Source organism: Giraffa tippelskirchi, chromosome 13 (assembly GCF_054371585.1).
Source record: "Giraffa tippelskirchi isolate mGirTip1 chromosome 13, T2T-mGirTip1v1.2.pri, whole genome shotgun sequence".
NCBI classification, from domain to species: domain Eukaryota; kingdom Metazoa; phylum Chordata; class Mammalia; order Artiodactyla; family Giraffidae; genus Giraffa; species Giraffa tippelskirchi.
In genome coordinates this window covers 90,688,114-90,704,878 of record NC_137287.1, presented here as the reverse complement: position 1 = coordinate 90,704,878, position 16,765 = coordinate 90,688,114, and the positions used below count along the sequence as shown (strand labels likewise).

General features: G+C 41.3%; 1 long non-coding RNA gene across 1 annotated transcript in view; it reads right to left on the bottom strand.

Moving 5' to 3' along the window:
- Positions 1–3,012: 3,012 nt before the first annotated feature.
- Positions 3,013–16,765, bottom strand: part of LOC145532092 (uncharacterized) — a 49,194-nt gene continuing 35,441 nt past the window's right edge. Inside the window, exon 2 of the long non-coding RNA XR_014072985.1 lies at positions 3,013–6,044. This is a non-coding gene — a long non-coding RNA (uncharacterized LOC145532092). The remainder of the gene's footprint in view (positions 6,045–16,765) is intronic.

The window sequence follows — 16,765 nt, the reverse complement described above, 5'->3', positions numbered from 1 at the left end:
ACCAGATCTGATGGGAGGGATTTGAGGAGCTGTGACTGAGCTCATTTCCCATAGAAATCAGGACTTCTGTTAATGTTATAACATATTGAAAAACATAACATTTTCTCACATGGTGTATTTTACTTGGATTATTTATACTCTCTTCCTAAATACGAGAGATGAATAAAATTTTCAAGATTTACCTTTGTAATCAATTTTGTATTGTTTTTAGTAGGTTCCTTAACATATGGTTAGTACATGCAACAACAAGCATCATTTTGAGCAAAAGAAGTCAGGCACAAAATTATGCCATACTGAATTTTTTCATTCATATAAAGTTTAAAACAGGCACAATTAATCAATAGTGGCAAAAATCATAACAGCCTTTGTTGTTATCTTCTAAAATTAATTTTCCAACAACAATTTGCCAGGGAGAACATATTTTGAAGATTCAAAGTTGGTCTTGTTTCACATGCTTCTTAGTAATTGTCTTCAACTCATCTCTGAGGATGCTCTGGGGTTCCATGGGAGACTGGAGTCCTGCCTGCTGTCTCAGATGTGCTTGGTGGATACAGTATTTCCTTGTATGGACTGGCTCCCAGTACTTGCCTCACCTCTTCTCCAAGGCAGACCTATTTCCAAAGTCTCTAACACCCATGTACCCCACACTGCAGTAGGAGATACTCTGACCATGAACCAGAATAGAACAACTGCTACCACAGGACTAGGAATATAGGACAACCTGCAGGCCTGAATACCTGTGGGCATAACTTTAGATTCAATTCACTGATTATTAGAAACATTGTCTGATTTTGAGTGCTCCCCAAAGCAGACCTTGTGACAAGTTGTTGGGAGCAAGTCATTTATTTGGGGGGTGGTTCCAGGAAGCTCAGTACCAGAGGAGGGAGAAACAGGTAAATTAATAAGCAAGTCACAGTTTAGGGCAATTTGGGCAAGAACTTTCTGTGAAAGGGTGTAGAACATACCTCAGACATATCACTCTGAGAGATGGGGAAGCTTGAGGCTGGTATGTGTTGTTATAGCCTGAATCTCTGTCAATAGGGATTCAAATAGCTAAGTTGACACAACATTTTAAAGCAATTCTCTTCCAAAAAAAAAAGCTGAGTTGTAAAGCTCTAACTATGGGTGTGGCTGTATTTGGAGATGGGGCCTTTAAGGAAATAATTCAGGTTCAGTTCAGTTCAGTCGCTCAGTCATGTCCGACTCTTTGCGACCCCATGAATCGCAGCACGCCAGGCCTCCCTGTCCACCACCAACTCCCAGAGTTTACCCAAACTCATGTCCATCGAGTCGGTGATGCCATCCAGTCATCTCATCCTCTGTCGTCCCCTTCTCCTCCTGCCCCCAATCCTTCCCAGCATTAGGGTCTTTTCCAATGAGTCAACACTTCACATGAGGTGACCAAAGTATTGGAGTTGCAGCTTCAACATCAGTCCTTCCAATGAACACCCAGGACTGATCTCCTTTAGGATGGACTGGTTGGATCTTCTTGCAGTCCAAGGGACTCTCAAGAGTCTTCTCCAACACCACAGTTCAAAAGCATCAATTCTTCAGCATTCAGCTTTCTTCACCGTCCAACTCTCACATCCATACATGACTACTGGAAAAATCATAGCCTTGACTAGACGGACCTTTGTTGGCAGAGTAATGTCTCTGCTTTTCAATATGCTATCTTGGTTGGTCATAACCTTCCTTCCAAGGAGTAAGCGTCTTTTAATTTCATGGCTGCAATCACCATCAGCAGTGATTCTGGAGGCCAAAAAACTAAAGTCTGACACTGTTTGCACTGTTTCCCCATCTATTTCCCATGAAGTGATGGGACCAGATGCCATGATCTTAGTTTTCTGAACGTTGAGCTTTAAGCCAACTTTTTCACTCTCCACTTTCACTTTCATCAAGAGGCTCTTTAGTTCTTCTTCACTTTCTGCCATAAGGGTGGTGTCATCTGCATATCTGAGGTTATTGATATTTCTCCCGGCAATCTTGATTCCACCTTGTGTTTCATCCAGCCCAGTGTTCCTCATGATGACTCTGCATATAAGTTAAATAAGCAGGGTGACAATATACAGCCTTGATGTACTCCTTTTCCTATTTGGAACCAGTCTGTTGTTCCATGTCCAGTTCTAACTGTTGCTTCCTGACCTGCATACAGGTTTCTCAAGAGACAGGTCAGATGATCTGGTATTCCCATCTCTTTCAGAATTTTGCACAGTTTATTGTGATCCACACAGTCAAAGGCTTTGGCATAGTCAATAAAGCAGAAATAGATGTTTTTCTGGAACTCTCTTGCTTTTTCGATGACCCAGCAGATGTTGGCAATTTGATCTCTGGTTCCTCTGCCTTTTCTAAAACCAGCTTGAATATCTGGAAGCTCATGGTTCACGTATTGCTGAAGCCTGGCTTGGAGAATTTTGAGCATTACTTTACTAGCGTGTGAGATGACTGCAATTGTGCGGTAGTTTGAGCATTCTTTGGCATTGCCTTTCTTTGGGATTGGAATGAAAACTGACCTTTTCCAGTCCTATGGCCACTGCTGAGTTTTCCAAATTTGCTGGCATATTGAGTGCAGAACTTTCACAGCATCATCTTTGAGGATTTGAAATAGCTCAACTGGAAGTCCATCACCTCCACTAGCTTTGTTTGTAGTGATGCTTTCTAAGGCCCACTTGACTTCATATTCCAAGATGTCTGGCTCTAGGTGAGTGATCATGCCATCGTGATTATCTGGGTCGTGAAGATCTTTTTTGTACAGTTATGTGTATTTTTGCCTCCTCTTCTTAATATCTTCTGCTTCTGTTAGGTCCGTACAATTTCTGTCCTTTATCGAGCCCATCTTTGCATGAAATGTTCCCTTGGTAGCTCTAATTTTCTTGAAGAGATCTCTAGTCTTTCCCATTCTGTTGTTTTCCTCTATTTCTTTGCATTGATCACTGAGGAAGGCTTTCTTATCTCTCCTTGCTATTCTTTGGAACTCTGCATTCAAATGGGAATATCTTTCCTTTTCTCCTTTGCTTTTTGCTTCTCTTCTTTTCCCAGCTATTTGTAAGGCCTCCTCAGACAGTCATTTTGCTTTTTTGCATTTCTTTTCCATGGGGATGGTCTTGATCCCTGTCTCCTGTACAATGTCATGAACCTCTGTCCATAGTTCATCAGGCACTCTGTCTATCAGATCTAGTCCCTTAAATCTATTTCTCACTTCCACTGTATAATCATAAGGGATTTGATTTAGGTCATACCTGAATGGTCTAGTGGTTTTCCCCACTTTCTTCAATTTAAGTCTGAATTTGGCAATAAGGAGTCCATGATCTGAGCCACAGTCAGCTCCCGGTCTTGTTTTTGCTGACTGCATAGAGCTTCTCCATCTTTGGCTGCAAAGAATATAATCAATCTGATTTCAGTGTTGACCATCTGGTGATGTCCATGTGTAGAGTCTTCTCTTGTGTTGTTGGAAGAGGGTGTTTGCTGTGACCAGTGCATTCTCTTGGCAGAAGTCTATTAGCCTTTGCCCTGCTTCATTCTGTACTCCAAGGCCAAATTTGCCTGTTACACTAGGTGTTTCTTGACTTCCTACTTTTGCATTCCAGTCCCCTATAATGAAAAAGACATCTTTTGGGGGTGTTAGTTCTAATAGGTCTTGTAGGTCTTCATAAAACCGTTCAAGTTCAGCTTCTTCAGCGTTACTGGTCGGGCCATAGACTTGGATTACCGTGATATTGAATGGTTTGCCTTGGAAACGAAGAGAGATCATTCTGTCATTTTTGAGATTGCATCCAAGTACTGCATTTTGGACTCTTTTGTTGACCATGACGGCTACTCCATTTCTTCTGAGGGATTCCTGCCCACAGCAGTAGATATAATGGTCATCTGAGTTAAATTCACCCATTCCAGTCCATCTTAGTTCGCTGATTCCTAGAACGTCGACATTCACTCTTGCCATCTCCCGTTTGACCACTTCCAATTTGCCTTGATTCATGGACCTAACATTCCAGGTTCCTATGCAATATTGCTCTTTACAGCATCGGATTTTGCTTCTATCACCAGTCCCATTCACAACTGGGTGTTGTTTCTGTTTTGGCTCCATCCCATCATTCTTTCTGGAGTTATCTCCCCACTGATCTCCAGTAGCATATTGGGCACCTACCAACCCGGGGAGTTCATCTTTCAGTGTCCTATCTTTTTGCCTCTTCATACAGTTCATGGGGTTCTCAAGGCAAGAATATGGAAGTGGTTTGCCATGCCCTTCTCCAGTGGACCACATTGAGGTCATAAACATGGGATTACTAATCCTAGTAGGATTAGTGGCCTTAGAAGAAGAGATACCAGAGCTCTTTCTCTCCCTCTTCCTCTGCCCACACTTGCTGAGGAAAGCCTATGGAGGGACATGGTAAAAAGGCAGCCATCTCCAAATCAGAAAGTGAACCCTCATCAGGAACTGAATTGGCCAGAATTTTGATCTTGGACTTGTATCATCCAGAACTGCAAGAAAATTGATGCCTGTTTTTTAAGCCATACACTCTTTTGTTACTATTTTTTTATGACAGCCTGAGGAGACTAAAACCTGGGCTGTCTTCCATTCTCAATGGCTGATGGTTGCCCTTGAGGACGCTGCAATTGGCTTGAGGTAGACTTTCTCAGCACACACAGAACTTTCCACCTTGGCAGCAAGTAAACTTAAAGGTGAACCATGGGTCCATGCTAAGTCTGGATGTGTCTGCTATACCATTGTTTCCAATCTTTGACTTAAACAACACACTGTTGCATTGACTATTTTTGTACATATGCTATTTTACACATGTTGAAGAATAAACTAGGACTATAAATTTGCTCGGGCTTCCTTCATAGTTCAGTTGGTAAAGAATCTGCCTGCAGTGCAGAAGACCCAGTTTCAATCCCTGGGTCGGGAAGATTCCCTGGAGAAGGAAATGGCAACCCACTCTAGTATTCTTGCCTGGAGACTCCCATGGACAGAGGAGCCTGGCAGGCTACAGTCCATGGGGTTGCAAGAGTTGGACATGATTTAGTGGCTAAATCAAACCATAAATTTGCTCATTCAATGGTATGGGCATTATAAATTGCTCTCAGTTCAGTCGTTCAGTTGTGTCCAACTCTTTGTAACTCCATGGACTGCAGCACGCCAGGCCTCCCTGTCCATGACCAGCACCCGGAATTTACTCAAACTCATGTCTATTGAGTCAGTGATGCCATCCAACCATCATCTCATCTGTCATCCCCTTCTCCTCCTGCCTTCAGTCTTTCCCAGCATCAGGGTCTTTTCAAAAGAGTCAGTTCTTCACATCAGGTGGCCAAAGTATTGGAGATTCAGTTTCAGGATCAGTCCTTCCAATGAATATTCAGGACTCATTTCCTTTAGGATTGACTGGTTTGATCTCCTTACAGTCCAAGGGATTCTCAAGAGTCTTCTCCAACACCACAGATCAAAAGCATCAATTCTTTGGCACTCAGTTTTCTTTACGGTCCAACTCTCACATCCATACACAACTACTGAAAAAGCATAGCTTTGACTAGATGGACCTTTGTTGGCAAAGTAATGTCTCTACTTTTTAATATGCTGTCCAGGTTGGTCATAGCTTTTCTTCCAAGGAGCAAGTGTCTTTTAATTTCATGGCTGCAGTCACCATCTGCAGTGATTTTGGAGCCCCCCAAAATAAAGTCTGCCACTGTTTCCATTGTTTCCCCATCTATTTGTCATGAAGTGATGGGACCAGATGCCATGATCTTAGTTTTTTAAATGTTGAGTTTTAAGCCAACTTTTTCACTCTCCTCTTTCACTTTCATCAAGAGGCTCTTTAGTTCTTCTTCACTTTCTGCCGTAAGGGTGGTGTTATCTGCATATCTGAGGTTATTGATATTTCTCCCGGCAATCTTGATTCCAGCTTGTGCTTCATCCAGCCTGGCATTTTGCATGATGTACTCTGCATAGAAGTTAAATAAGCAAGGTGACAATATACAGCCTTGACGTACTCCTTTCCCAATTTTGAACCTGTCCATTGTTTTATGTCCAGTTCTAACTGTTGCTTCTTGACCTGAAACAGATTAAAGCCCGGGAAACCACAGTGAGGGTGAGATTAGGAGGTAATAGGGCATACTGTTGGGTAGCTGGGTTTGTGAGCTCATCCTAATTACTCCTGCCCTCTCCCAGAAGAGGTAGAATCATAGACAGAGAAAGGTTTTCCTGTGTGCTGTTATAATGTTCCTGTATTTGTATCTTTGCGTTGAGTCTACAGTTATTTTACCGGGCTTTATTAAAAACACTATATTTCTCTAGAAGGGAGAAGAATCATAACATTCAAGCAGTTTAAAACATTATTTGCTGTCACCTCCACTATTCCTGCACATAAATCAGAGATGGAGGGACTAACACTGGAGAGAAGTCATAAAGCCACCTTGGCTAGGACTCCCTTCTTTCCTCTAGATGACAGTTCTTCATTGCTGTCTGTAGATTGGAACTCATATCCCCATAGTAACTAAAGGGATTCTATTCAAGTTGTGTTCAGAAATATGCGCTGTATGAGTCTGTTTTTAGTGACACAAAAAGAGCAGTAGAGAACCAAGGAACACTGGGGCCTTTGGGGAGAGCGCAGACTCCAGTTATCAGTAGCATTTCTGAGGCTGTTGTCTGCCTATTCCTGGAAGGCCCTGCAGGGTTGCCAGCCAGAGGTATATTTTTCCCTCTGTCTTCCCTTCTCTGATGCATGGTCTATGTTCCATGCTGATTGCATTACTAGAGTGTTCTATTTTTATAGACTAACCTTGAATGACTTGGGTTGCCTCGCTAATACAGATCAAATAATTGATTTACTTACAACATGACTTCTGCTTTATCTGCCTCATCAATGGGGGAGACTGTCAAAAGAACACCTGCAGCATATGGTGAGAAAGCTGAAAAGCCCCCTCTGTTTTCAGGAAAGGCAGCTACATTGTAGCCTGTGCACAACAGATGCCTGTGCCCCTAAAATCTGAATGTTCTGTAATTTAAAATAACTGCACTGAGCTGATTCCAGGAAAATATCATCTGATGCAGAGAAAGGAACAAGCTCTTCTTGCAGCTCAACCACAGAAGACAAGAGTATCTCCAATTCCCACGCCTTCTGGAGCTTCCCTCAGTAGCTGCAGGACACTTGGCCTCATAGCCATTCCCTCTTTTTTTGTCTTTTCCCCACCTTCACCATCCCCTGACATCCCTGTTTTTCAAGACAGAAGTTCTGACATTTAAGTTTAAGGATCCCTGTGAAACTATAGCTAGAGAAGAGGTGGCAAGGTGATTTATTCAGCAACATTTCCTGCATTATTCCCTTTTCCCAAACAAGTCCTTTAAAATTTTTCTAGTGAGGAAAGGATTTAGTCCCAAACTCTTCATTCAAGATGAAGTCAACAATTTTTAGAAAAATTGTGCAAGAGTTTTTTTTACTTAATTCAGGATAAAATTAGATTTGTTCATCTTTTCTGAGCAAAACTTATTGAATGAATTACAGTGTGTGAATCACTTTTGTGATTAAAAGATTTTGTTCTTAAAGAAGTTAAGAAGAGTTTGGCCAGGTCATGTGGCATTGACTATATGTTTCTTTGTCGTCACCCTCTGATACTGCTATTACCAAATTGTTAACAACAGTAATTTGATTCAGCCATACTCTGAATAAAGTCTGTATTATAATTTTGTAATAAATGCTGTACAAGTAACTACACATGGTATCAGTAATATAATATTTTGTGTTATATATAATACAATATGGGCTTCCCAGGTGGTGCTAGTGGTAAAGAACCCACCTGCCAATGCAGGAGACATAAGAGACACATGCAGGTTTGATCCCTGGGTTGGGAAGATCCACTGGAGGAGGGCATGCAACTCACTCCAGTATTCTTGCCTGGAGAACCCCATGGACAGAGGAGCCTGGAGCGCTACAGTCCATGGGGTCACAAAGAGCTGGACATGACTGAAGCGACTTAGCACATACGCACATAATACAAGACAAAGTTATGCTAGATTCAGTGCCCATAGATTATAAACCAGTAATTGAAGAGAAATGCAGAATTAAGGGATGAAGAAGAGAAAAAGCTAATAATATGTCAATTTCTTAAACCTTTGTATTTTTTTTAGGCTTCTTGAAATGGTGCAGGAGGTCATTAACCCACCAAGTTAGTGCTGAATAAAGCCAAAGCAGACCATTCTGCAGGCTTTCCAGCAAGGATTCAACGACTGTAACATCATCTTTGTTTCACTGATCAGGTAACTGATAGAGAGGTTAAGCTGATCATCTAAGGTTCTACACTGTGAGTCAGTTACAAAACCAGCATTTGAACTAAGCAGCACCTGACACTCAGTGGGATGTGCCAGTTAGATCTTCTGTGAACCAGCAGCTTTGCAGTATTCTGAATGTGACCTTCTTTTTCCCATATTCTGAATGTTAATGTAACCCTTTGTTTTTCGAAAGTTTCTTCTCAGGAGAATAAAGAGTTTGAATACAGAATAAATACATAAATCCCACAAGGCAAGGTTTTTCCTGAAGAAACAGCTCTTAGGAATGGAAAGACTTCAGTAAAATCAGTCTTGACCTCCCGTGTGACTTTTTGTCCTGATGAAATCAGATTTAAAATCATGTCAGTTTTAGCACTTCAGGGCTGAAAAAAAGAGAAAGAGATTGAGAGAGAAATAGCCCATTGGTTTCTCTTTTTTCTCCCATAGGGCAGGCAGTTTATGGACTGAAAGCCACATTCTAGGAGAGCTACCTTTTAGTGGAGACTTAAAGGAAAGTCCTCCCACGGGTCCACATCCTGATGTGTCCTACCCTAGGCACATGTATGTATTGAGAAGGCACATGTGTACATATTTTTGTAAGCCAGTTCCTTGCAGTATGTCCTGCAGATGCATTAAAGTCGATTGAATAATAACACAAGTCCAGGTACTCCCATCTGACCCATGACCCTGTGTGTGACACCCACGGGTACTCAAGGTGCAAAAGGCTGCTGCAGCCTGAGACACACAACACCTCAACTTCATAGGATCACAGATGACTGAGTTGCAGCCTTCCCCTCAACCCTGAGAATTTCCTCTTCTTTCAAATCGAGAACTTGAAAAGAGACAACTTCTAGCATGGTTACCTCTTGGGTCAATCATCTCCCTCAGATACAGTGAGCAACAAGCCAGTTAAGAGAAGCAACATAAACTTTACAGATAGAGCAAGGTTCAAATCCTGCCCCTGTCACTTAGTAGTAAGGGACTTTGGGCAAATTACTTAATTGTTCCAGTGTCCTGGTTTGGGTTCATTGGAAGCAGATTCCGAGGCCAAAATTCAGGTGCAAGTAGTTTATTTGGCTGATAATCCAGGAAATACTAACAAGGGAGGGGAGAAAATTATATCAGAAAGGAAAGGCAGACAAAATTGGAGAAGGTGTTGCTGGAGAGGAAGATATTTTCCTCTACATTCTATGTTCTTCTGGCTGGGCTAAGAATTAAATTGACATGAAAGAGATTAACAGGAGAAAATCAAACAAAAGTTTGATAATGTTTTTACTTGGGAGAGACACAGAAAAACCAAAATGGCTGAAGCCCTCACCTTAAATACCATCTTCAGCCAGAGACAAAAGAGGATGTTTAGGCAGTGGCTTGGGCTTTTAAAGGGGAGGAAGGCAATTCATGGAGATGGAAAAGCAAACGATTGGTAAATAAACATTTGCTGGGCCAGGCAGAGACAATGGACAGAGTGGCCTCTGATCTCAAAGCCCCGTTCCCCCACAACACCCTGTCCGTATTCTTTGCGGAGATCTCCAGAGATAGCTCTACTCCCAGAATAAGCCCTCTGTCAAAAATGTTTCAAGGCAATTAGAGGGAAAGTTTCTTTTCAAGTCTTTTGAGCCACATTGATTGTTTTCAGTTTGAAATAATCCCACACCAAAGAGACACTTTAGGGTGGCAAGTTGTGCTCACCTACAGTGTTTTATCAACACGTCACCACTTGAGACAACTGGAACTTGACTTCACCGGGGACTCTGAGAGGCCATGCAGGACACACATCTAAGAGTTTACCCAATCACAAGGCAAAGGGATTGGGTCTTTATCAGGCATTGCCTGAGGGCTGCCTGGGGGCCAGGAGAACATTGATTCCTTGGCACTTGTGTTCTGTCCCCCTCCTTCCACATGGAAAGACAGACTCTGGCCACCAGAGAACACCCTAGGGCAGGTAACCTAAGTGTGGGCAGTTGGAACTCTGAAGCAATTAAGTGTGAAGGGATGTGGGCAGAGCACACACAGCATCTACTACACCCAGCTGTGTTTCCTGTCTCTAAAACACACCAGGGCCCACACATAGCAAGCTTTAAGCCGTGGAAGCCACTATTACTATAGCCAGAATCGAGTGGGGAAGCTGAGGGCAGGTGTGGTAAACTGAGTAAGCACCCTCTCCCAAGATGTTTACATCCTAGTTCTCAGGACCTGTGAGTATGTTACATTACATGGAGAAAAGGGATTTCACAGATGTGATTAAACTAAGAATCTTGAAATGGAAAGATTATCCTGCATTATCCAAGTGGGTCCAGTGTCATCACAAGGGTCTTTGTAAGAGGGAAGCAGGGGGCCAGAATCAGAAAGGAGGTGTGATGATGGGAACAGAATATCAAGTGATACAGGGCCATGAGTCAAGGAATGCAGGGGGTCTCTAGAACCTGTAAAAGGCAAAGAAACGTGAGCTCCCCTAGGATCTCCAGAGGAGAGGAATGCAGCCCTGCTGACCCATTTTAATTAAGCAAGGAGGTGTTATACAGGCTGCCTCTCATACTTGAGCACCCTACCTAAGCAGACCAAAACTTACGGCTGTAAATGACTCCCGGGCAAGAAATCAAAATCTAAGGACAACGTATCACAAACAGCCAGCTAGTCTCTCCCAACTAAGGCGATCACTTAAGCTACAACCAATCAAATCATCTCCTTGCTTTACTTTCACCTTTTCTCTAAGAAACTCTTTCTCTGAGCCCCTGTCATGGCAGCACCCCTAACCACTTCTGGTTTGGTGCTGACCAATTCGAATTTATTCTTGCTCAAATAAACTCTTAAAATTTCTAACACGCCTCAGTTTATCTTTTAACAATTGTGACATACAGCAGTCTAAGATAATAAGTTTTTGTTGTTGTAAGCCACCAAACTGGTGATAATCTGTCACAGCAACCATAGGAGACTTAATATAGAAGGACGCTCTAGGGATAAACATAGCTAACACATAATATTTCCTATGAGCAGACACTAAGCCCTTGAAGTTTAACTTCTTTAATCCTTGAAACAACTGTAGGTATATTTAACACACGGACTTTAACTCATTTTATCATATCGAATGTCCTTTTATACCTCTTCTTTTCTGTAGCTTAATGATAAAAACCTTTAACTTTATCATTATGGTTTCCCAAGGCATACAACAAATTCTCCTCTGGAAAAACATCTGATGGCAAAACCTTCTTCTCCCTGACAACAAAAGAGTGAAGGCTGATACAATTCCACTTGATGCAAGTGGAATAAAAATTGGTCCAAGCTCCTTTAAATCCTCCTGATTATAGCCGAATGTTTTTTCCCTTTGCAGTTTGCTCTGGCTTGGTAAATCATTTAATTATTCAGAGGAAGATGCCACAGTATTTTTACTGTAGAAGATGCAGCTTAGACAAAAATCTACTTCCATTGTCTCCAATAACAAAGTTTCCAGGCTGAAGCAATGGAAATATCAGTGATGTGACATCCCTGAAATCCATTCTCTGTTCTGAAAGGAAAGCTAGATTTGAGTTTTAGATTGTTGAAGAATGAAGATCCTCCACTAAAGCTGCATCACCAGGAAAATCCACCAGAGACTCTAGGTCAATGAACATACTGATGTGGTAAAATTACCATGATGATAACAATGAAACTTTTTTCGTTCTGGGAAACTTCTTGGAGTTTGGAGAAAGAATCTCTATTTACTTGCCAATCAGTATGCTGTTATATTAATATCTCTCTCTCTTCCTCTTTGTGGCTCACCTGTTTCCAAATAATGCTTACCAAGGGGGAAAGACAACTGTACTAACACTTCATTAAGAAAGAAAGAAAGAATGACTTATTATCAGGAAAGTCATTTAGCCGAGACAGAGAAGCAACACCATAAAGAGGGAAGCAAAGGTTTATTTAACTTTGGGTTTTATGGAAGATTCAGGGTCTTACTGCATCAGTTTCCTACCTGTTACTTTATCTGTCTTCTTTTTTTGGCTGTAAATTCCTCAAGACAAGCCACCAGCCTTATTTATCTTTGTTTCTCCAAATCCCAGGCAGTTCCAGACACAAAGGTGTTTACTGAATGGAATAAGTTGATTGTATATATTCATACATGAGTACAGAAGTTCAGATTGTAGCTGAGTGCCCAGTGCAGAGCTTGGCAGAGAGCCTAGTGATCACTTGTGAAGTATCAATTTGACAAGCAAAGCTGTGAAACCCTACAGCCCCTCCTCCAGGACTCTCAGAATAGCCTGCCCTACTTTGGCGAGTTCACTAGCCCACGTGTTACTGAACTACTCCATTCTGGTTCCCCAAGTAGCAAAGCCAATCTGGGTGTTATGGGTGTTATGGTGAAGGAAAGCACAGAGTTTATTTGCAGGATACCAAGCAAGGGAGTAGGAAACAGGCTCAGATCCACCCTGATGTGGTCGTTGAGTTAGGAGGCATTTAAAAAGAAAAAAGCAAAGAGGCTAGGATCAATAATTTTCTTGTGACATTTCTTAATCAAGATTTGAGATCAGGATATCTCTGGCTTTCAATTCTCAGGCCAAGTGGTCAGCCAAGGCTTGGGGGTCCATTAACTCATCTTGCCCTGGAGACAAACTGAGTTTGTATGTTAATGATTGATGTCTATAATAGCAATTTTAGTACATTAAATATGTTATTGACAATAGCAATTTTAGCCATCTGACTGGTTTATTAGTATCCAGTTAGTATAGGATTGAGGTTAGAAGGGACAAAGAGAGAACACAGTTTGGGATAGAGAGATTAATCATAAACTCATGGAACAATGGTCTGATTTCAAATTGGGAAAGGAGTGTGTCAAAGCTGTATATTGTTACCTGCTTATTTAACTTATTTGCAGAGTACATCATGAAAAATGCCGGGCTTGATAAAGCACAAGTTGGAATCAAGACTGTGGGGAGAAATATCAATAACCTCAGATATGCCGAAGACAACACCCTAATGGCAGAAAGCAAAGAGGAACTAAAGAGCTTTTTAATGAAGGTGAAAGAGGAGCGTGAAAAAGCTGGCTTAAAACTCAACATTCATAAAATGAAGATCATGGCATCTGGTCCCATCACTTCATGACAAATAGATGAGGAAACAATGGAAAGAGTAACAAACTTATTTTCTTGGACTCCAAAAGCACTGGAGATGGTGACTACAGCCATGAAATTAAAAGATGCTTGCTCCTTGGAAGAAAAGCTATGACAAACCAAATAACATACTAAAAGGCAGAGACATTACTTTGCCAACAAAGGAGTGTATAGTCAAAGCTATGGTTTTTCCAGTAGTCATGTACAAATGTGAGAGTTGGACCATAAAGAAGGCAGAGCACCAAAGAATTGATGTTGGTGTTGGAGAAGACTCTTGAGAGTCCCTTGGACTGCAAGGAAATCAAATGAGTCAATCCTAAAGGAAATCAGTCTTGAATACTCATTGGAAGGAGTGATGCTGAAGCTAAAGTGTAACACTTTGGCCACCTGAAGAGTGGTCAAAGAAGAGCCAACTCATTAGAAAAGACCCTGATGCTGGGAAAGACTGAAGGCAGGAGGAGAAGGGGACGACAGAGGATGAGTTCGTTGGATGTCATGATTGACTCAATGGACATGAGTCTGAGCAAGCTCTGGGAATTTGTGACGGACAGGGAAACCTGGCATGCTACAGTCCATGAGGTTGCAAAGAGTTGGACACAACTGAGCAACTGAACAACCACGAGGGAACTGGACTTTGGTGGGACTTGGTTTCACATGCTTAGTCATTGCAGTGCAATTTAACAACTATTCCTTGTGCGCCAAGGGAGACGTGAAGAATGAGATAGCTATTCAGTTCACAACCTGCACAAAATAGTTTGACTCCAAGAACCAAATGCCTTTGCAGTGGTGTTCTGGCCCACTTAATGCATGTCTGCCTTCACGGGTAAACCAGTTGCAGAACAAGTAAAACACTCTCTAAAATACTCTTAGAACAAGAAATAGAGGCATAACAAAAACAGACAGGTTGTTAAGGAAGAGAATGTGCTTATGAGGAAATACTGCAGGCAAGAGATTAACCTGAAATTGAAAGGGGAAGAGAAAACGTGCTTTCTGCTTAAACCTAGAGTAAGAAAATGTTTTCAAAAACAGAACTACAGAAAAGATTGTACATCTCCAGTTTGGGAAGGTCACAATAGAAAGAGAAGAGGTTTCCTGGCTTTTAAGACCCAGGGATCTCTAATATCCTTGAGGCTAGTTCTGAGGTGCTTCTAGATAAGGTCATGATTTCTCAAGTAACCTTGGAGATGCCTCCTGGTTGGGTCACCTTGGGTGAGTTACTTGACCTCTGTATGCCTCCACTTTTGCATCTATATACATCATGGAGTGGTATAGAATTGATATCTGTAAAGGGTTTAGAATGATGCCTACCACACAGTAGGTATACTGTAATTATTTATTTGTTATTTGTTGCTGTTGTTGTTAGAACAACTGAGCAAAGTAAAATTTCAGCAAATTGTTAGGCAACATTATCTCACACTCACATCAAACAAATAAATTAAAAAGGCAGAACACTAGAAAACTTTCATCATTGGCCTTTCAAACACTTATACAAATATTATACTACTTATAGTTCAGCTAAATACACTGTAGGGGAGGAAAAACTTCTACTCTCTTATGTTCAGTGCCTAGGGACTATGAATTAAATTGGCAAAAACTACATTACATGATGAAAAGAAGTTCAACTTGTACGCATACAGGAGCCAACAAAAGAAATGGTTAAAATTAAAGGCTTATATACCTAATAGTAGGGGAAAGGAAGAAAAGAGAAATTGCTTCTCTTTAGGGAAGACACATGGATTTTTAGAAGAGATGGGAGATAAGTTTGGGATAATGTTTGGCTGTACAGGTATAAGAGGTCTCTCTGTCTTCTTCAAAGCCACAAAACTCCTCTGTCCCACACCCCAGGGGATTTATGATAACTTCATTTCCCAGACATTGCTGCTTTTAGTCAGATAAGAGAAGCTTGAAGAGGCTTTTATCTGCATCTGTTTAATCTTAAATGTCTTCAGCTCAAAATCTTTATACTAACTCTGGGGTTCCAAGTGGGCTCCCAGAACATACATACAAAAAGTTAATGGGTGCTCAGAATAAGATTTTTTTTTCTTCTTTGAGATTATAATGAACATGGTCACACCACAAGTAAAGTCAGAAGTGAGACAGAGAATGCTTTGAAGCCTTGTTTGGTGATCCAAGATGATTAAGAAAGCTGACACCTAATACAAACATAAAATGTAAGTTTAAAATACCAAAAAAAAATTCTTTTCAAACTTTAAAAAAAAAATTTATTGGAGAATAATTGCTTTACAATAGTGTGCTGGTTTCTGCCATAGATCAACATGAATCAGCCACAGGTATACATAATCCCCTCCTCTTGAACCCCCCTCCCATCTCCTACCCTATCCCACCCCTCTAGGTTGTCACAAAGCACTGGGTTAAGCTCCCCGTGTGAGATATATGTATCCCAATGTTCTTGTTGCAGCACTTTTTACAATAACTAGGACATGGAAGCAACCTGGATGTCCAATTACAAATGAATGGATACAGAAATTGTGGTACATATATACAATGGAATATTATTCAGCTTTTCAAACTACTTTTAAGGGAAAAGCAGAGCCTTAGAACTTTCGGTTCTTTTTTCCTCCCATGTTGCAAATTCATGTTGTGGTTTTGGGTGGGTGGCAGATAGCATGTGTCACTATTGGCAGGTAAACTGCCAATAGTGGTCAGACAGGCAAGAATTTACTCCAAGATGACATTGGAGCTGAGGGTGGCCACCCCTAAATATGCCACAATATACTGAAAATTTTGCATTGAAATTGCTTGAGAAGTAGTCATTGAAATAAGGAAACATTGAACCTTCTCCAAGTCCGAAATGCAGTACTTGGATGCAGTCTCAAAAACGACAGAATGATCTCTGTTCGTTTCCAAGGCAAACCATTCAATATTATGGTAATCCAAGTCTATGGCCTGACCAGTAATGCTGAAGAAGATGAGGTTGAACGGTTCTACGAAGACTTACAAGATCTTCTAGAACTAACATCCAAAAAAGATGTCCTTTTCATTATAGGGGACTGGAATGCAAAAGTAGGAAGTCAAGAAACACCTAGAGTAACAGGCTAATCTGGCCGTGGAGCACAGAATGAAGCAGGGCAAAGGCTAATAGACTTCTGCCAAGAGAACGCACTGGTCACAGCAAACATCCTCTTCCAACAACACAAGAGAAGATTCTACACATGGACATCACCAAATGGTCAGCACCGTAATCACATTGATTATATTCTTTGCAGCCAAAGATGGAGAAGCTCTATACAGTCAGCAAAAACAAGACCGGGAGCTGACTGTGGCTCAGATCATGAACTCCTTATTGCCAAATTCAGACTTAAATTGAAGAAAGTGGGGAAAACCACTAGACCATTCAGGTATGACCTAAATCAAATCCCTTATGATTATACAGTGGAAGTGAGAAATAGATTTAAGGGACTAG